General features: G+C 36.9%; 1 non-coding gene across 1 annotated transcript; it reads left to right on the forward strand.

The window, feature by feature from the left end:
* The first annotated feature begins 4603 nt into the window (after positions 1-4603).
* Positions 4604-4710, forward strand: LOC127112037 (small nucleolar RNA R71). The gene has a single exon (XR_007798608.1). It is a non-coding gene; the product is annotated as a small nucleolar RNA R71 (small nucleolar RNA).
* The last annotated feature ends 17278 nt before the right edge of the window (positions 4711-21988 follow it).

Consider the following 21988-nt stretch of genomic DNA (forward strand, 5'->3'; position numbering starts at 1 on the left):
AGACATTAGTGACTTGGAAAGGGCCTGACCACCTAGAGCATAGTTTTCCTGGGAACAACTTAAGTCTAGAGTTAAACAATAGGACTATGTCGCCTTGTTTGAAAGTTTTTCTTGATATACGTTTATCATGCCATTTTTTCGTCCTTTCTTTGTAGATTCTGGCATTTTCGTAGGCGTCTTGTCTAAGTTCCTCTAATTCGTTTATATCAAGAATTCGCTTTTCACCGGCGGCCTTATAGTTTAAATTTAAGTTTTTAATAGCCCAATATGCCTTATATTCTAACTCCACTGGGAGGTGGCAAGATTTACCATAAATAAGCTTAAATGGAGTTGTTCCTATGGGAGTTTTGTAAGCGGTTCGATATGCCCATAAAGCTTCGGGTAATTTGGATGACCAGTCTTTCCTCGATGTAGCTACAGTTTTTTCCAATATCTGTTTAATTTCTCTATTAGACACTTCCACTTGTCCACTAGTTTGCGGATGGTAAGGTGTTGCTACTCGATGTTTTACACCATACTTAAACAATAATTTTTCAAGTATCCTAGATATGAAATACGATCCACCGTCACTGACTACTATTCTTGGGACACCAAATCTTGGAAAGATTATATTCTTAAAGAGTTTAATTACTACCCGTGTGTCGTTTGTTGGAGAAGCTATAGCCTCAATCCATTTTGATACGTAGTCAACCGCTACGAGTATGTACTTGTTACCGAAAGAAGGTGGAAAAGGTCCCATGAAATCTATTCCCCACACATCGAAAATTTCTACTTTCAAAATGCCTTTTTGTGGCATTTCGTCACGTCTAGATATACTTCATGTGCGTTGACACCTATCACATTTCTTGACAGCGGTATGTACATCCTTCCATATGTTTGGCCAATAAAGACCGGCTTGTAGGATTTTAGAGCAGGTTTTGGATGTACTTGCGTGTCCACCATAAGAAGCGGAATGACAATGTTGGACTATACTTTCTACCTCTTCTTCAGGTATACAGCGACGGAAAATACCATCAGGGCCTCTTTTGAAAAGTAAAGGGTCGTCCTAGTAATAACGTTTTACGTCATGGAAGAATCGTTTCTTTTGTTGGTAGGATAAATCAAGTGGGACCACTCCGGCGGCTAAATAATTGACAAAATCAGCGTACCAGGGTGTAACGCATACAGCCAAGGTGGTTTTTACCTGCTCATCAACTCTATTTTCTTCCAAACTAGCTATGAGTTTGTCGTACGAGAAGTCATCGTTGATCGATGTTCTTTCCGGTTCCAGGTTTTCAAGTCTAGAGAGGTGATCTGCTACTACGTTTTCAGTTCCTTTTTATCTTTGATTTCCAAATCGAATTCTTGTAGCAACAAGATCCACCTTAGGAGTCTAGGTTTAGCGTCCTTCTTTGTTAAGAGGTACTTAATGGCAGCGTGATCAGTGTAAACGATTATTTTAGCTCAGACCAAGTAGGAACGAAATTTATCTAGTGCAAATACTACTGCTAAAAGTTCCTTCTCGGTCGTGGCGTAATTCATTTGTGCTTCATCTAGAGTTCTACTTGCATAATATATGACGTGAAGTTTTTTATCCGTTCGTTGTCCTAAAACAGCGCCTACGGCGTAGTCACTTGCGTCACACATTATTTCGAAAGGTTCATTCCAATCTGGGGTCTGCATTATGGGTGCGGAGATCAATGCTTGTTTAAGTGTTTGAAATGCTTCTAAACATTTATTGTCGAATATGAATTCATCGTCTTTCATCAATAATCCGGTTAAAGGTTTAGTTATTTTAGAGAAATCTTTAATGAATCGTCGGTAAAAACCGGCATGTCCTAAGAAGCTTCGTATTTCTCTCACAGTTTTCGGAGGTTGAAGGTTTTCGATTACCTCTATTTTGGCTTTGTCTACTTCAATTCCTCTATTTGATATGATGTGTCCTAAAACAATTCCTTCTTGTACCATAAAGTCACATTTTTCCCAATTAAGTACTAGGTTTACTTTTACACATCGTTCTAGAACTCTCTCTAGGTTTTCAAGACATTCTTCGAAACTTTGCCCGCATACGGAAAAGTCATCCATAAAGACTTCCATGATGTTTTCGAGAAAATCGGAGAATATTGCCATCATGCACCTTTGGAAGGTTGCAGGAGCATTGCACAAGCCAAATGGCATTCGTCGATAAGCGAAGGTACCAAAAGGACATGTGAACGTTGTCTTTTCTTGGTCATCAGGATGAATTGGTATTTGAAAGAAACCTGAGTAACCGTCCAGATAGTAGAAATGAGAATGCTTGGCTAGTCGCTCTAACATCTGGTCTATGAATGGTAAAGGGAAATGATCTTTTCGGGTTGCTTTGTTTAGCTTCCTATAGTCAATGCACATTCTCCATCCCGATTCAATTTGTTTGGTTATAGTTTCTCCTTTTTCATTTTCGATCACGGTTATACCTCCTTTCTTTGGTACTACGTGTACAGGACTAACCCATTTGCTATCGGATATAGGATATATGATACCTGCCTCTAATAACTTCATTACTTCCTTCTTCACTACCTCACTCAGGATCGGGTTTAGTCTCCTCTGATGTTCCCTAGAAGTTTTACAGTCTTCTTCTAGCATGATGCGGTGCATACAAATAGAAGGACTTATCCCTTTAAGATCGGTGATGTTGTATCCTAGTGCGGTTGGATATTTTCTTAAGATATGTAGGAGTTTTTCGGTTTTAAGTTTTCCTAGGTCTGCATTGACTATCACTGGTCGTTCAAGTTCTAAGTCTAGGAACTCATATCTCAGATTTTTGGGAAGTGTTTTCAGGTCTAAGGTTGGTTTCTTAAGGCATTGCGTAGGATCTGATGTTATTGCTAAACATTGGTTCAGTCTGTCTTCTACACGGTAGTCAGACAATTCGTCATTTTCTAATTCTGTTTCTTTTATGCATTCATCAATGATATCCATGAAGTAGCACGTGTCTTCTATTGCAGGTGCTTTCAAAAACTTGGAAAGAATAAACTCAATTTTCTCTTCTCCCACTTCGAAAGTGAGTCGTCCTCGTTTTACGTCTATGATAGCACCGACGGTTGCTAAGAATGGTCTTCCCAATATAATGGGGATAACTTCATCTTCTCTTATATCCATAATTATAAAATCGGTGGGAATGTAGAATTGACCTATGCGCACGGGAACGTTTTCAAGAATTCCTACGGGATATCTAACGGAACAATCCGCTAATTGCACAGACATTTTAGTTGGTCTTAATTCTCCCATTTCAAGTCTCTTGCATATGGACAAGGGCATAACCCTGATACCGGCTCCTAAATCGCACAAAGCTTTATCTATGACAAATTTTCCTATATGACAGGGTATAGAAAAACTACCAGGATCTTTAAGTTTAGGAGGCATATTCTGGATTATTGCGCTACACTCAGCGGTGAGTGTAACAGTTTCGCTATCTTCAAGTTTCCTTTTATTAGATAAAATTTCTTTTAAGAACTTAGCATATGAGGGCATCTGTGTAATAGCTTCTGTAAAAGGAATTGTGACGTTTAATTGTTTCAGTAAGTCAACAAATTTTTTAAATTGGCCCGCGTCTTTGGTTTTAATAAGCCTTTGAGGGTAAGGGATAGGTGGTTTGTAAGGCGGCGGAGGTACATAAGGTTCTTTGTTTTCTACGGTTTCCTTATTACACTCTTCCTTTTCCTTAGGTTTACTTTCTTCCTCAGTTGACTTTTTAGAGTTTTGATTTTCAATCCTTGGGTCAGATGGTCCTTCTACCTCTGTTCCACTTCTTAATATAATAGCATGAGCATGGCCTTTTAGGTTAGGTTGGGGCTGTCCAGGAAATGTACCAGTTGGGGCAGCAGTAGGTGCTTGTTGTTGAGCTACTTGTGAGATTTGTGTTTCCAACATTTTGTTATGGGTAGCCAGGGCATCTACTTTACTTGCTAGTTGTTTAATCTGTTCGTTAGTGTGTACATTCTGGTTTAAGAACTCTTTATTGGTTTGCTGTTGAGAAGCTATGAAGTTCTCCATCATGATTTCCAGATTGGATTTCCTAGGAACGTTATTGTTAGGTGTAGATGGGGTTGGCTTTTGATATCCAGGAGGTATAGCTGGAGCTTGACTGAGTGCTTGACCTGGTGCGTATAAAGCATTATTACTTTTATATGAAAAGTTAGGATGGTTCTTCCAGTTTGAGTTATAGGTATGCAAGTAAGGATTTCCTTGAGCATAGTTCACCTGCTCTGCTTGAATTCCTGTTAGGAGTTGACAATCTGTAGGCGTGTGACCTTGAATTCCACAGACTTCGCAATTTTGAGTTACTGCAACCACGGTGGCTGGAGGTGATACATTTAAACTTTCAATTTTCTGGGCAAGAGCATCCACTTTTGCATTAACATGATCAAGGCTACTTATCTCGTACATGCCACTTTTTGTTTGAGGTTTTTCTACCATTGTTCGGTCGCTTCCCCACTGATAATGATTTTGGGCCATGCTCTCGATGAGTTGATAAGCGTCAGCGTAAGGTTTATCCATAAGCGCACCACCGGCGGCAGCGTCTATTGTTAACCTTGTGTTGTACAAGAGACCATTATAGAAGGTGTGAATTACTAACCAGTCCTCTAAACCATGGTGTGGACAAAGTCTCATCATGTCCATGTATCTTTCCCATGCTTCGAAAAGAGACTCGTTATCTTTCTGTTTAAATCCATTTATCTGGGCTCTCAACATAGCTGTTTTGCTTGGAGGAAAATATCGGGCAAGAAAGACTTTCTTCAACTCATTCCATGTGGTGACTGAGTTGGAAGGAAGAGATTGAAGCCATCTTCTAGCTTTATCTCTTAACGAGAAAGGAAAGAGACGAAGTCGAATTGCCTCTGAAGTGACACCATTAGCTTTTACAGTATCAGCGTATTGGACAAATACTAATAAATGAAGGTTTCGATCCTCGGTAGGATTTCCAGAGAATTGGTTCTGTTGCACTGCTTGCAATAGCGAAGGTTTAAGTTCGAAGTTGTTCGCTTCGATTGCGGGTGGAGCAATACTCGAATGTGGCTCATCTTGCGATGGAGCAGCGTAATCTCGAAGAGCACGAGCTGGTTCTGCCATCTCGGGTATCGGCGAAGGAAGGAGATTTTTGAGATCAGGGATTTCGATTGGAGGAAGATTGTTCGCGGCACGATACTCCCGAATTCGTCGTAAGACTCGGAGATATCGTTCAACGTCATTGATTCGTAAGTAAAACGGTTCGCCTTGTGAGCGAGTGTGTGGCATACAAATCAATGAAAAAGAAGGAAAAAATAGAAATAGCCTTAGTCTCTACAGTGTAACAGAAGAGTTACGATATCGACTAAATAAAAGTCCCCGGCAACGGCGCCAAAAACTTGATCGCGACTTTATGAGTCTTGTAACAACCCGTATAATATATATCTAGAATAATATCATACAAGTGTTAAATTTTGGTACTGTCACAACATAAGTGCCTAATGGCATCAATATATATACATGTCCAAACTAAAAACATCAATGGAACATGTTATACAATAATGCCTAAACAATAAAATCTAAGAACTATGTGCAATATCTTCATTGCACACCACTCCACAGCGGAAGATTATGCTAAACAGCAACCCTTGAAACATCCATAACAATTTCTCTTAGATCCAACCTGTAAAGAATACCTGAAAAATAACAACAATTATGGGATGAGATAATAATCTCAGTGAGTTCTCCTATCCTATGGGTCCACTCGGCTCTACAAGGTCTTCTAATCGATATTCAACTCATATCCAACTCAAGTCAACAAGGGAACGAAGACTTGAGCGATGGGGAAACTATCTCGCAATTGTATGGTAACATGCATCTGAGTTCTCATAACTCTACCACGATCATTATTCAGATTCACGCAACATCGATCCCCAACCGGACCTACGTCTAGGCCAAGGCTTGGTTCACGCATGTCCGTATGATTCGACTTTCGCGGTGGATATCCGGTTCCCCTATGGGACTTAAACCCACTTTTAAGAACCATCACCCGTACGGGACTCTAACCCACCTAGGGTATCTTTCACCGTATGGGACTCTAACCCACATAGGTGTCCACCTTTCCCCCATGTCCGCCATGGTTGGGGCTCAAACCCATTTGAGGCTCGAATCATTGGTCACACATCCCAATGCTTACTCATCTAAGCATACCACAAGAGATGTGTACCACCACAGAAAAACACACATTCTGAATACATGATCGGTTCCATAAAACATTGGTTCCACGAACCATAACAAATTCATAAATCACAGGTGACTTCATTCACCATAATACACAAATAATAACATGGCATGTTCCATACAATGCGTCTCATTTTCAATCATGGTAACAATTCGTCCACGACCTCACATAAGCGTCGTACGAATGAATACCGTATTCTCATACATATATCACATATGTTCCATAACCTAGATCATATTTCTAAGTTATTAATCATGTCATTCTCCTAGGTTTCCTCACTCATCTTTGTAGAGTTTTAATCATGTTACTTCACCTTTCACATAACAACAATATTTAATTTTCATCATGATAAAATTCATGGCATTTATAAATCACATAACATTTTATAACATGGAACAATAATAATAGCCCTTTACGTTATCTTTCTAACGCATCCGGCCGTGTCCAAAATGGAGGTATAATACTCAATTAATTCATTAATCTATCTTAATCAAGATTTAGATTAATATTTATTCATTGCATAAGCATTCAACAACAACCTCTCTAGCCTAGTGGTAAGGCATGTACAGTTTCAAAGGAGGTCCTGGGTTCGAACTCCACTGCAAACAAACTTTGCACGGACAGAAAATTTAATTCTGTTTCAGTGTTAACCAGTTAACCTATACCGTTAACCGGTTAACCACTCACGAATTTTCCCAGAAAGTGAATTTTGCTACGCGTTAACCGGTTACCTCATACCGTTAACCGGTTAACACTGTAAAAAAGGGAAAAATTCCAATTTCAAATTAATTCTCTCAGTAACTTCTTTCCTTAAATAACTCCTCTTTTATTTTCCTTTCCATATACCATTTTTACCTACTATTTCCACATAACATGATTTTTCAACACATATCATGGATAGGGAGTATGCACACAACAAGTTTATCCCAATTTACACAAACCCTAACCCCACAAATATAAATTATTTTTCCCCCAATGCTAAAACTATCTAAGAACTCACCCAGTAGAAGATGATGAAGATGAGATGATGAAGATGATTTTCCATCTTCTTCCTTCCTTCCTCTTCTTCCTCTTTCTCTTTCTTCTTTTCCTCTTTCTTTCTCTTTTTCTTCTTCTCTCTTTCTTTCTCTTTTTCTTCTTCTCTCTTTCTTTTTCTTTCTGATAACTCTCATTCTCTCTTCTTCTATTCTTATCCTTTCTTCTTTTCTTTCCTTTACCACACATAATACATTACATATATAATATATATAATATATAATATTAAGTAGTAATCAAAATATCCCAATTGATATTTCATCTTCCAACACCAATTGACCAATTATTAATGTTACCAAAATGTCCTCTCTTGTACTTATTAATATTGGTCTGTCTCTCTTATTAATAATCAATCCCTTCAGAGTTCACTGGTTACTCTATTGGTCCCAATTGACAACATTTAGAGCACAAAGGAGCTCTAATTGTTACAACTAACAAAATATATAGTACACAGGTACTCAATTGATCCCAACTGACAACTAACTGAGCATTTAAGGGAATATGGGATATTACAAGTCTATTGGGGTATTAACTGCAAGTGCACAGTCTAATCGCGTAGTTTTAAAAGATATCGATCCCACAGGGACTTAATGAATCGATATACCGTTTTTCTAAGGTTACTTCGTAAAGCTAAGGCGGAAGATTCTTTGATGATTAGGGGGAAAAGTAAAACTAAAATGGGATCTAGATTGAATATCAAATAACACGGATATCGGTATGTAGTTCGTCGTAATTAGGGAATCAAATCTTCGTTGGGTTCTTAGTTTTAAAATAAGTCTTTTCAGTAGACACTATTGATTAAAAGTCTTTTCTCAAACTCTCGCTCTGTTGAATAAGACTATGACTTTATATTAACGTACGCTCTCACTATTTAGTTAAATCTAAAATCACTTTTTGAAAACAATAAAATCTTTAGAAACTCTTTTTAAGAAAATACTAACCGTTTAAACACCCTCGTCTCAAACTCTCGCTCTGTTGACTTAGATTATATGATTAAACTTAAATGCTTAACTCTCATCCTCACATTTAACCTTTAAAAATACTTTTTGAAAATGATTAGAATTTAATTAACTCTAAAAATTGCTTTCGCCCTGATTTAAAGTTAATGTCCAATTTACACTGTCCAGTTAAAAGCTCAAACCGTCGTTCTATTGATTTTAACTTCTTTATGTCTTTTACTCTCGTACAAAAACTTTGGTATTGTCGCATTACGCAAAAAACCGGCGGGAAACAAGAACAACAGAGCCGCCACCGTGCGTTATTTATCCCAAAAGAGGGAAAAGAAACGCTCAGAGTAAACCTGGAAAAAGCATGGTCTCGCGACCAAAGAGAATGGGATCGGGAGTCGGTTATGCGAAGGGAAGGTATTAGCACCCCTACGCATCCGTCGTACTCGACGGGATCCACGCACAATAGGAAGGGAAAATGGTTGCTAAAACACTTCTCAAAACACACACACACACTGGCTGATAGAGACACAAGAAAACAGACAAGACTGAACTCGGCAGGATATCGCATCCTGGGCCTACTTAGTCTATCAAGCATAGACATCAGAGTCAAAGTAGTTCGGACAGGGGAAACGACACATGCTCGCTAGGATGTCGCATCCTATGCATACGTATCTCCTTTGGACGAAGGAGAATCAGAGCATTCGTAGCTCGGCTAACACGCACACAAACAAACACAGGCAAAGGCAAACGTGGAGCCTGAATGCCAATCACTGGACTTACATCAGCATCCGAACCAAAACACACACAAGAAGGCAAACGTGGAGCTTGAATGCCAATCACTGGGCTTACAACAACATCCGAACCAAAAACACACCAACACTGGAACCCGAATGCCACTCGATGGACTTACATCAGCTTCCAAGCACACAACAAGACACAGGATGTGGAATGCCAATCGCTGGGCTTACATCCATCTCCTACACACGCAAGACAAAACAAAGACACAGGCGCCCGGAGAGATCTGCTCATCTCCTGCCTACGTACCTCATCTGGTATGAGAATCAGGGCGACGTAGTTCCCCTACGAAGGGACACAGGACTAGCCTAACCAGATGACAGAGGGAAACACAACTAGGGAGACTACGACTCGAGCCTAGTTGTTATCATGCAAAGTTGTCCCTAAGTCAAGGTTTCTAGCTAACTTGCACAGGAAGCAAGCCTATCCTATTCAACACAAGTAAACAGCAAATCAAGCATTCACAAGTAGCACACACTATATGCACACAAATGGGGCTCAATCAAAGGGTAAGACTGCAAGAGCAAGTCATCTGTACAGAGGTAGTGTTAGCTCTTAACCTTGCCATTGAGGGGCTAAGGTGAAGCTGATGAAAGGAGAGTGAAGATAAGACTTCACAGCTCTTATCCCTGGTCAGGGAGAGCTTCAGACAAAGGAGTGTGGGTTCAGAAAGTGGGAACCCTTCTACACTCAAGACTCTGACACAACTGTACATTGTACAAGATCTTGGGTTTGTGTCCCAATGCATCAACACAGTGGTGTGAGCAGAGGGACGACTCAACAGAATAGTGGGAGATAGATTGCATATCTCTTTGATCCACCAATTGCCTTAATCAAGGTCTTTACCTGCTTGGCACAAAAGTAAACAAGCACAAACATCGCCTCTTAAGGAGGACTTCAGACAGGTGCCTGGCCAAGTAACAGGCCAGGTCTTCCAGACTACATGGAGACAAGAAAGTTATACCTCAGTGCAAATTGCTTATCAAGCAAATCAAAGCAATATTAGCAACTAATGTACCTGAAATCAATCAAATATCATCAGTACACCAATCACAGAACTAAACAGCAAATGGTTCACAATTAGCTATAAACAGACAAACACAATCCAATGCACCAAAGTGCAAGCAACTCAAAGGAGCCAAACATCCTACAACATAAAACAAGTTAGTGTACAATGTCAAATGATATCTCAATCAAAAGTGAATCCACCTCCTTAAGGTATTTTGCCTCTTAACCTGAAAACCACATTCAAACATGAGATACAAGACCACTAGGACAAGCCTAGGGTCAAAAAGAAGGAAAAAAGTCAAAACAGCAAGTGAAACATGATCAACATCAACATTAATCACATACAAAGAGAATCCAATTGGTCTCCCCCCTAAACTATGCACCAAATTAATTTTATGCACAATTGAAGTCAAGCTAGGCAAATGTGAATCATATAGGAGCAAACAGAAAGATCACACTCACACAAATACCTAAACAGCTCAATAAATTCCACAAAAATTCCAGCATAAACAGGACACATCCAATGAACTACATATGAATTTTCATGCCATTTGGACAATAGGAAGTAGGTCAATGAAAATCATAAAGTCAGGACAAATGCAAACAAGTCAACACATGGTAGCAAAATGAGCATCAACTTCAATCAAATGCCAAACAGTGAGAACAATTAAGAAATGGATGGGACCAAAGCCAAACTACACATAAACATGTTATGAATCACTCCATCAAATTTCACATTCATATGATATAGTATGAGCATTTCATGAGACATGGAAGTCAAGTAGTCAAGCAAAGACCAAAAAATGCTAAACAGCAATCAAAAATCTCAATTAAATGGAAAATGAATCAACAATTCATGCAAAAATTCATGGTGAAGCTAGACATATACAAGACACAGCATGCAAAATTTGAGATCATTTGGAAAAGCCTAGGCATGTCAAATAAATCCATGAAATTGACCTAACCTAGTGTGACACAAATTGTCACACTCAACTTGCACACATTATATCTACCAAACCAGAGATCCAAAATTCACAAACTATACATCAAAATAACCAGCAAGGAGTCAAGAATTAGCATGTGAAATTTCATTCAATTTGGATAAGGTATGAGTATTTCATGTTAAAAATGGTGAAACATACAAAAAATGCACACATGACAAAGATCCATAGGCCAAGCAAAAAATCTCCATGCACAACTTGAGTTATCATACCTATAAAATTCTAGACAAAATTATGAATCTAACAAAAAAAGTCTCACTAATTTTGGATTAAAAATGGATTTTATGTGATTTTTATAAGATTTGTTAATTTATTGGAATATTTATTTAATGATTAACGAATTAATTAAGCTTGCAATGGCGTTTTCGTAATTAATCCAAAAACGTGGTACAGTACTCATTTATTGCGTGTCAGCGTTTCATTGGCTATTATGGGAGGGAAACAAGATTTTGAACATGGCCATGCACAGGACGGATTCACACGGTAATTTTTCCAGGTTTTCTTGCTGTTCATCGCGGTTCATGAGCTTCTTCATCACCAAATGCGGTTACGAACATTTCTTCACAAAAATGGACGAGCCTTATACCGTTGTCTTCGTCTTCCAACGTAGATTACGAATATGTCAACGAAATTGTCTAAATCCTACTGTGTTGGACGAATCGAGCACAAAAAGATTTGACATCAAAAGTTCAAAACGAGATTTCTCTCTCAAATCTTGACGAAACTTAATTCTACAAATTGTACTACATTCTACAATCAACGATCTACACATATCATATCTCAATTTGGCAAACGGTTAGATTTGAATTCCAACCTTGTTCGATGGCAGTTGATGAATTTGTGCTTGTTTCGCTTCAATTCTCGAAAACAGGTGAAGTATGTTGATTAGGAAGATGATTGGTACAACTTTGGTAGCTCAATAATACTCCCGGTGCTCGAATTCTTGATTTGCCATTGATGAACGATCTTGGACAGTTGGAGTTTTTGATGGTTTTGAGTTCCAATTGATGCAAACAGCTCTTGATCAACACCTGCAAATGAGAACTGCACCACGAATTTGCAAGAAAATTGATGAATTATTGATGAATTTGGAAAAAAAAGTGAAAGCTCAAAGTGAAAAAAGTGAGAGAATTGAGAGAGTTTTTTGTGATTTTCTCTTTGGATCTTGCAGAATGATTAGTCCTTAGTGAATACAGTTGCAATTATCTATTTATACCAAGGCTTAATCACAAAATTAATTAAGATTAGCAAAATTGGAGAATTAGTGTAATGTGCAATTTCACCACTTTTGGCCAAAATGCCCTTTCTCAAACCAGCTGATTTTTCTGTCCAAACTTGGTTCCAACAGGTCACAAATGACATTTGGAAGGTGTTGCAAAAAGTCCCATGCCAACATTCCAAGTAATTTGAAAGTTGGACCATTTTGCCCTTGGATTTTAATTAGTGCACTTGAAAAATGGCCTTTTTGTGTGAATGCTTTTGGCAAAATGTGATGATGGATTATGAAAGTACATATCAAATGTGATTTGCTCAAAGAAAAACCATCCAATTTGGCCACTCCATGTGAAAGTTATGCCACTTTGATTTTGGACATTTTCTGAAAATGATTGGACCATATCTTGCTAACCACACATGGGAATTTCAAGTTCTTGGACTTTTTGGAATGGTGAGATCAAGATCTTCAACTTTCAAGTTGGACAAAATTCCATTTGAAGCTTGTATGATGAAGTAATTTTGGGGAGAAAAACTTTCCATTTTGGGCAGCTGAAATTACAGGTCACCTGCCATTTTAGGAAACTTCTTGTCTGACCTCCAAATCTTCAACCTTGGTCTTTGATATGTCAAATGAGACTTATATGGACATGAATGAGGCCTTTCAAACCATCTCACACCTTCCAAACCATAAAATCAGGCACAGTTGACCACAGTTGACTTTCTAGGGTTTCTGGTTGACTGAACAATGACTGATGACTTCTGAGCATCCAATCTTTGGCCAAACCACTTCAAAATGATCCTTGGACCATATGAGCTTGATAAATCAACCCTAGGGCCTTGTCTCAATGAAAATAGCACATGCTTGCTTGTTTGACTGATTCTCCTGATCAGTTTGACCTAATTTGTCAGTGGGCTTGCACTTGGGCAAATGGACAATGCAATGTTATGCAGTGGACCATGTTATGTTAATGACCTAATGTGAAATGAATGTACACAAGGTAGGGTGCAAATTTGAGGTGCTACAGGTATTAACTCTGTAAATTAAGACCATAAAAAGAGTGACTATATTTTTAAATAAATTTAAACCAACTCAGTTTTGATTCCTTTATTCCACTTACTTTACATACTGATATCTAAATTGATTAGTCGGACATGTTAAACAAGCCTAAACAATAATTATGCTTAAATACAGCCATATCAGACAAACAGTATAGATAAACAGCGGCACAGAGCATATATAAATTAAAACAATAAATTAATGAACCTGTAAAATTAATAGAAATCTTGGTTATTCCCTAGCTTCGCTGCTTGAACACTCCACCACAAGCCGGTTGGATTTGTTCTTCACAATCTTCGATCAGACAGTAAAATAAAAGCAAAGAAATAAAATACTATGATCTAACGTAAGGTTAGATCCAGTAAAAGTTACACAATAGTTTCCGGTGTAGAAACTATTGTGAGAAAATTAATTGAATGCTTAAAAATTAAGCTACAAAAGAAAAGAAATAAATGCTAAAAAAAATGGAATGCTGGAAAATATACTGTTGAATGCTGGAAAATATATTACTGTAAAAGTTTGCACGGAGAAAAGGAGACGACCCCTCAATTGGATCCCTTGAGGTCTATTTATATTCATCCATAAAGTAACTGTTTCCCAAAAATTCCTTCAGTATGGTTTCTAACGCGTCAACTAGTCAAGCGGAGAAATAGGGGAGAAGTGCTTCTGTTACGCGCGTCAAAGGCAGAAAAATAGGAGTGGGGGGTGTGATGTCCGTCACACCATGTGTTACGCTCGTAACTCCGACAACTTAGCATCCAAAAGATAATGTATCCAATGATATCTCACATCAATGTGTTTTTGACCTATTATGAAAAGTCGGATTCTTACCAAGATGAATAACATTTTGACTATCAACAAATAACACATATTTGTCTTGAGCAAAACCAACTAAAAAAACTTCTTCAACCATATTAACTTTTTACATGCTTCAGTAATGGAAATGAAAACTCAGCCTCTGTAGTAGACAATACTACACACTTTTGCAATCTGGACTGCCAAGCCACAACTCCCCCTATCAATTTAATCATGTAGCCAAAAGTTCACTTTCTGGAATCAATGTCTCCAGCCATATCAGATTCATAGTACCCCAATAGAGTAAGCTTATCACTTCCAAAACAAAGCCTTGAAAAAGTAGTGCCACGAAGATAACTTAAAATCCATTTTACAGCATTTTAATTCTCTCTACCTGGATTTGACAAAAAATTATTGACTGTACTAGCATCATGTGATATATTTGGTCTTGAACACACCATTGCATACATCAAACTACCCATAATAGGCGCATAAGGAACATGTTTCATATCAAACTCTTCATCTTCATTTGAAGGAATTTGATTAGAAATCAACTTGAAATGAGTAGCAAGAGGAGTGCTTATCGCCTTAGAACTTTCCATTTTTAATCTTTGCATCACTCTTTCGCGATAATATTCTTGTGACATCCAAAGTTTCTTCTCTTTTTTGTCATGCATGATTCTAATGCCAAGAATTTGTTTAGCTACTCCCATGTCTTTCATGGAAAATGACTATCCCAATTGCTTCTTTAACTTGTTAATGTTAGAAATACTTTTCCCTATAACAAGCATATTATCAACATATAACAATAGGATAATGAATTAATCATTGGAAAATTTTCTAACAAACACGCAATGATCTGAAGTAGTTTTCTGGTATCCTTGATCATACCTAACAGACTCAAACTTCTTGTACCACTGCCTTGGAGCTTGCTTCAACCCATATAAACTCTTTCTCAATCTACACACATGATCTTATTTGCCTTTAACTTGAAAACCATCGGGTTGTTCATGTAGATATTTTCCTCCAAATCACCATGAAGGAGAGTTGTTTTCACATTCATTTGCTCAATCTTTAAATCAAGAGTAGCAACCAAAATCAACATAATTCTAATTGATGGCATCTTTACAACAGGTGAGAAGATATCATTAAAATCAACACCCTTTATTTGAAGGAAACCTTTCACCACTAATTTGTCTTTATATCTTGGAACTTAGAGTTACTCTCATGTTTAACTCTATAAATCCACCTGTTTTCCAAAGCCCTTTTTCCTTTAGGAAACTTCACTAAGTCATAAATGTGACTATCATACAATTATTTCATCTCATCATGAATTGCATACTACCAATTTTGGTGAAGATGACATTGTGCAGATGAAAACTATTTTCTTGCTACAGATGAATGGGAGTGAAGTGTCTTGGATGTTGATAGTAAGACACTTAAATATGGAAATGATGTGTCTCACATGCTAGCTAGTTCGGAGTGACGTGTCGCACAAGCAAGCTAGTTTGAAGTGACGTGTCGCACATTCAAGCTACTACGAAATGATGTGTCAACCATGCAAGCTACTAATAAGTGACATGTTCAGCATGCAAGAGAGAGGACAGCCACATGTCAGACATACAGACACACATTCCAAATGAATTGGCGCCCCCACTCATTCCTTGCACATGAGTGCCAATCCATTTGGCGACACCTTATCAAAGCATGCATGCAGACCTTGAAACCAAGCAATCAGACCTAGGTCTTGCATGCATGTCCCTATGGAGGCGTCAATTTGAATGGCGACACCTCTTAAGGGTTGTACATGGTCGCCAATTAAATTGGAGACACCATGCAAGCACAACTTTTCATGCTCCCATCCATTTGCCTATAAATACATCCACTCCATCAACATTTCTTCCACACCATCACTCTCACTACTTCTTCTACAATACTTCTTCTATAATTTCATCTGCAACAACTTCGTGTAGTTTCATCTGCATCAACCCCCCGACAAAATGTTTATCCTCACAACGGGCGAATCACATGGAGGAACAATTGCAAACATCGTAACATATGTAAGTTTTTTCTTTTGTTAACTTTTTTTCTTTCATCTTCACCAACCCCCTTTTATTTTAACATACCAACTTAGTGAAGTTTTTTGTCTTTCTTTTATAGGATGTATCAAGGTTCCGGACTCGGGTCCACGAATATGTCCATATGGACCCGATGATTCAACCTTATGTTGAACTCGCCGGTTTTGGTCATATAAGCAAGATTTTGTCTTGGTCCGTAGATAACAAATTCATTCTAGATTTATGCGAAAGATGACGACCAAAGACACACACATTTTGGTTCCCAACCGCTGAGTGTGCCGTGACGTTAGAAGACGACTACATGCTTTTGGGACTTCCCATTGAAGGTAAGGTTGTTAATGGTAAAACCAACTATGCAAATTCAATTTGCATGGATCTCTTGGAGACTGATTTGTTAGATTATAACGCAAGAGGTCAAGGTATACTACTTTCACGCCTTAAGTCGTACTATAATAGTTTATACTTAGATGAACATTCTACCGAAGATGCTCGAATAATAAAAACTAGGTGTTACATTATGTTGTTAATTGGCTCGTTTTTATTTCCCGAAGGTAGTGGTTCTAGCATGCATATTATGTATTTACCTCTACTTAGACATGTAGATAGAATATGAAGTTACAGTTGGGGATCTGCTTGTCTAGCCTATCTCTATATCTCCTTGTGCAAAAATTCACACAAAGACACATCTACATTTTCTGGATGTGCTGTTTTTCTACAAGCATGGGGTTGGTCAAGACTACCGTCTCTAGCACCCATCAACAACAACCCTTTCACATTTCCGTATGCACAAAAGTAAGTTGTTTAAATTGTTATATCTTTACTTACTTCTTTAAAGATTATTACCTCTAACTAATATTTTTTTACTTTTTGGTGTAGATGGTCTGCACGTGGTATGAGTTACAACAGATGTCCAAGACACTGTATTACTCAGTATCGCAACCTGTTGGATCACCTTCGACCGACAGACGTAAGGATAATAACTTAATTGTTTCGTTATATTTTGTTAACTTCTTCTACCTAGATTATAATCCTATCTTCTTTCACATTTAAGTTTATTTGGCGCCCATACCTTAATTTGGATCATGACCATGAGGTCAATGCTGAAGGTGCGGCCGTATGGACTGCATGCACACCGATAATACGGTTCACAACTGTGAAGATGCAGAATAGTGATTGTGTGAAGCTACAATTCGGTATGCCCCAAAACATCCCAGATCCCCCAGCTAGCCTAGGAGAATGAAAAATCTCCTAAATATGTGTAGATACTTCTGATGCGTTTATAACGACTAAAAGATTTGGTACACGAGAAGAGGTGATCAGATGGATTAAAGAGGTTGGAATCGATAATAAAGTAACTGTTATTATTAGTCATTCAGATACTGAAATAGGGAAGAGAGAGAGAAGTAACAAATTAATATTTGGTTGTGATAAAGGTGGGAAACACAAGAGTACTGATAGTGGTACCCAAAGTGCGTCCAAGAAATGTGGATGCCCATTTAAAATCAGGTCGACTCCGGCGAAAGATGGGTCTGGTTGGAAGATTGATGTAAAATGTGGGTTACATAATCATGGTTTACCTGATAGATTAGAAGGTCATTCCTTTATTAGTAAATTGACCAAAGATGAGAAGCAACATGTCGCTGATTTGACAAAGAGACATGTACCACCTAGACACATATTGCTTTCCTTGCAAGACCGAGATCCTGAGAATGTCACTCGGATTACGCAAGTATACAAGCATAAGAGTTTGATACAAAAAGAGATAAGAGGTCCTAAAAGTGAGATGCAACGTCTGTTTAAGCTTATTGAGGATGCATGCTATGTCTATTGGAGTAGAAAAAAGGATGACTCAGAAGGATGCATGTTATGTCTATTGGAGGAAATTTTATTCTCATACAGCAACGTCTTGGATGTTAGGATTTGCAGGACGTCTACAACATTGGCAATTACTTACACCTATATTAGCATGAATATGTACTCAAAACATGAATATGTAATCAAAACATGAATTTTATATTATGTCTATTATATTCAGTTCTAAAACTTAATACATAAATCAATGCGAACGAGAAATATGCAAAGCTTCAAATAAATCAGCAAACTATGGATCTTCCTCTTCGGCTTTAACCTGTCTTAGATAGCGATGAATCAATGTAGATACACGAGCCCAATCAGGATCAGATGGTCCGACATCATATACATGAACTAGTACCTCTCTTGGATCGACACGATGGGGAGGGACCAACCGTGGATGCGAAACACAATAATACCACTCCAGATAACCATCTTCTACATCAGATGGAATGGTGGCCAGGGTAGTTGGACGGATCACAGCGATAACGCTCTGAAGGTAACCAATCCAATCAACATCAATATCTCTCGCCATCATACAATCAAGAGGTGGGGATGGAACATACTGCATGTACCCGAACTGACGTAAACATCTGTCAGGCAAGTATGGAACAACTGTGTCACCCCACTTCAAACACCCCCTGTAGAGACATATCTCATCAAATTGACGCCATGCTCTATGATCCTCAAATGGACGCCATATGACGTCGGCAGGTGTCAGCTCGTCCAAAATAGGTCGTAAATCATCAACCTTCAGGACTCCTTGCCTATACGACCATCTCATCGCTCGAGGAAGACCACAATTATCAGCTGGTTTCCAATTCTCCCCTCTTTTTCCAACAGTTGGAAAGTACTCGTGAATCCAGCACTATTACAAAATACAAACATAATAAATAAAATAAATTAAGTTAGCATATTTTATAAAATGAATCCAACACTTAATAAATAAAATTAAATTATATACCTGTAGGAGAGTAGGATATCCACCGAGCTGTTTGTAACTGAACATGGACGCATCTCCAAGATATCTGTATAGGGTAACTAGTGCAACTGCTCCCCAACTATATCGTGAACGTCTATCTAAGTTTGTAAACAGTAGGAGGTATCGTGCCTCTACAAGTGTAAAGGTCTTATCGACAAAAATGGTGGAACCCACCAACATCAACAAATATGCTCTGGTCGCATATGCCCAACTGGAAGCAACTCTATGTTGTACGAATAAATCGTATAACCACTCCAACTTATAATACGAACCCTTGCAGCTACGAACATGTGATTGTGCCTCACCCTGTGACACTCCTAAGTAGTCAACAACAAGTTCAACAACTACCTCTTCCGTGACATCCTGAGGACTCCAGAAGATACCCTTGATGGGCAAGTGAAGTAGACATGAGACATCATCCAAAGTAATGCTCATTTCACCAAACGGCATGTGAAATGAAGATGTCTCTAGATTCCATCTTTCCACAAATACAGAGACAAGATTTGTGTCTATCTTGTTCAGACTAGTTCTCTGAAGTGAAGATAAACCAGATCTAAATACCCAACTCTCCATTTGTGGTGGAAGAGCCAATGGAACCCTAGATGTCAACTTCAGTCCATGTCCAGCAACCTTCAACTCTTTCTTTGGACCTCTTTTCTAAAAACAATTAATACACATATTAGAAAACACAATATAAAATATTCAACTATTATTCATTTTCAAATATATCTCGTTTATTTACCTCACCAAACCATAAATGCCGAGCAACATGATGCTCCTACTTCACCAAAAGAGACGTATTGTACGGCCCTTCTGGATATCCAGTCGGCTCAGCTGCAGATGAAGGTGCGCCCCGGCCTAAAGTGCGGTCTGGAATCCTACTATCTGCACCTCGTCTTCGAACCACTTGAAAAAAAATTTATAAAAATTTTATTAAAAATTAAAAAAAAAAATTAAAAAAAACGCACCGGAACACTTCAAATAAGAGTTCCAGTATGGAAAAATAAAAGGTTGACTACCGGAACACTTCTTAAAAGAGTTCCGATTTAGTTCATCCAAACCGGAAGTCTTTAAGAAAGAGTTCTGGTATACAACCAACCAAACCGGAAGACTTTCTAAAAGACTTCCGATTCAATGCCCCCAAAAGGCAACAAACTGGAAGACTTTAGATAAGTGTTCTGGTATACACTATGTGAACCGGAAGGCTTACTCTCAGTGTTCCGGTTTACAATGCCAAAAAATGCAAAAATGTGTGTTCCGGAAGTCTTCAAGCGCAAATGGGAAAAATTTCCATTTCTGAAAAATATACCCTATTTATATGAGGATATTTTGATCAAAAAAATTTATTTGTAGGGGTGTGGGTACAATTGTAGGGATACGAGGTAAAGTTTTCAACAAGTAGAGAAGAAACAGGCGACAGACACTCTCATTTATTTATATGAAAACAACATAAAAATAATAATGTATACGAGTATTATTAGTATATTATAATTATTTTATTTTTTATTTCAAATATGTATTAAAAATTACAAATTTTAAAAAATTATTTAATAATATGTTTGTCTCGTGTATAATTTTTATATTAAGTTATAAATAGTATATTATAATGTATAAAAGTGTTTAAATCCAAATCATCAATCAATCTAATTTTTAAAATACGAATGTGGAGTATATATTATTGATGTACTAATAATTTGAGTATTATAAGTTATTGATGTAATAAGTTATAAATAGGAAGATGGGTTATATATTATTGATGTAATAGTTTGACTAATATATGAGCAATTTTATTTTTCTTTCTATTCATTCTCATTAAATTTTGAAAACTAGTGCGCATAACTCATGTGTATCAATGTGAAAGCACGAATATCCGAAGCATAAACCGTGCTAACCTAAGGGTTATTACAATTTTTGTAGAATTAAAAAAATAAAAAAAAATATGTTTAAAATAATGTATCAATCCAAACACGAGTAAAATGTATTTATTTATATTACTAATATTTATTTATATAATTACTTATAAATACTATGTTAATAGTTGATATTTATAAAATTAAACGATTGTATAAATATTTTTATAAATAATATCATAACAAAATTAATAACGGTTGATCCAATTTTATATATATATATATATATATATATATATATATATATATATATATATATATATATATATATATATATATATATATATATATATATATATATATATATATATATATATATATATATAAATGTAAGGTGACAAACACTTCCATTTTCCATGTAGTCATATTTCAATGGAATGAAAATGCCACGTGTTACTTTTGTTATAGTATATATTAAGATATTTAAAAACTATCTAAAAATAAATTTTTTAAATTGGATCGATTTGGATAAAAAAAATTTTAAATTGTCATCTAAAAACAATTTTTTACATCTTATTATTTTTGGAATTGGGTGAATCTAAATTATACTACGAACATTCTCTAATAATTTATAATTTGTATAAAATTAAATTAGATTAATACTTAGTAACAAATGATTTATTTATAGAATTAACATGAAAATAATAATATGATTTATATAAGAGGTGATATATTGACAAATAATCATTTAAATACTATATATGAGATTTTTTATATATTAAAAAAAAAAGAAAATAAAAAATATTATGCTTTTTTAAAATAAGACGAAGTTAGTTAAGTAATTTTATTTGTAAAATTTTATAGTAGACAAGAGAGTAGTGGAGAGTGTAGTATATAAAGACGTGTCAACTTATTATTGGAAGAGTGCAATGTTGCGAGTTGTTATAATCATGGAATGGTAGTAAGGGACGTTTGAGTGAGAGCACGGATAATGAGTGTTGCTGGGTGAAAGGGTACTACGATTGGAGAATGAGAACAATGGGTCTCCATTAAAGCTTCATTGAAGTTTTGGAGCTCAAGATCAAAGAAAAAAGGTAAACTTTACAAAGATTCTACTTTTATTTCAGCTTTTATGTTCAACTTTTATTTCTTCTTGTGAATTTTAT

This window comes from Lathyrus oleraceus, unplaced genomic scaffold, assembly GCF_024323335.1.
Source record: "Lathyrus oleraceus cultivar Zhongwan6 unplaced genomic scaffold, CAAS_Psat_ZW6_1.0 chrUn0016, whole genome shotgun sequence".
NCBI classification, from domain to species: Eukaryota; Viridiplantae; Streptophyta; class Magnoliopsida; order Fabales; family Fabaceae; genus Lathyrus; species Lathyrus oleraceus.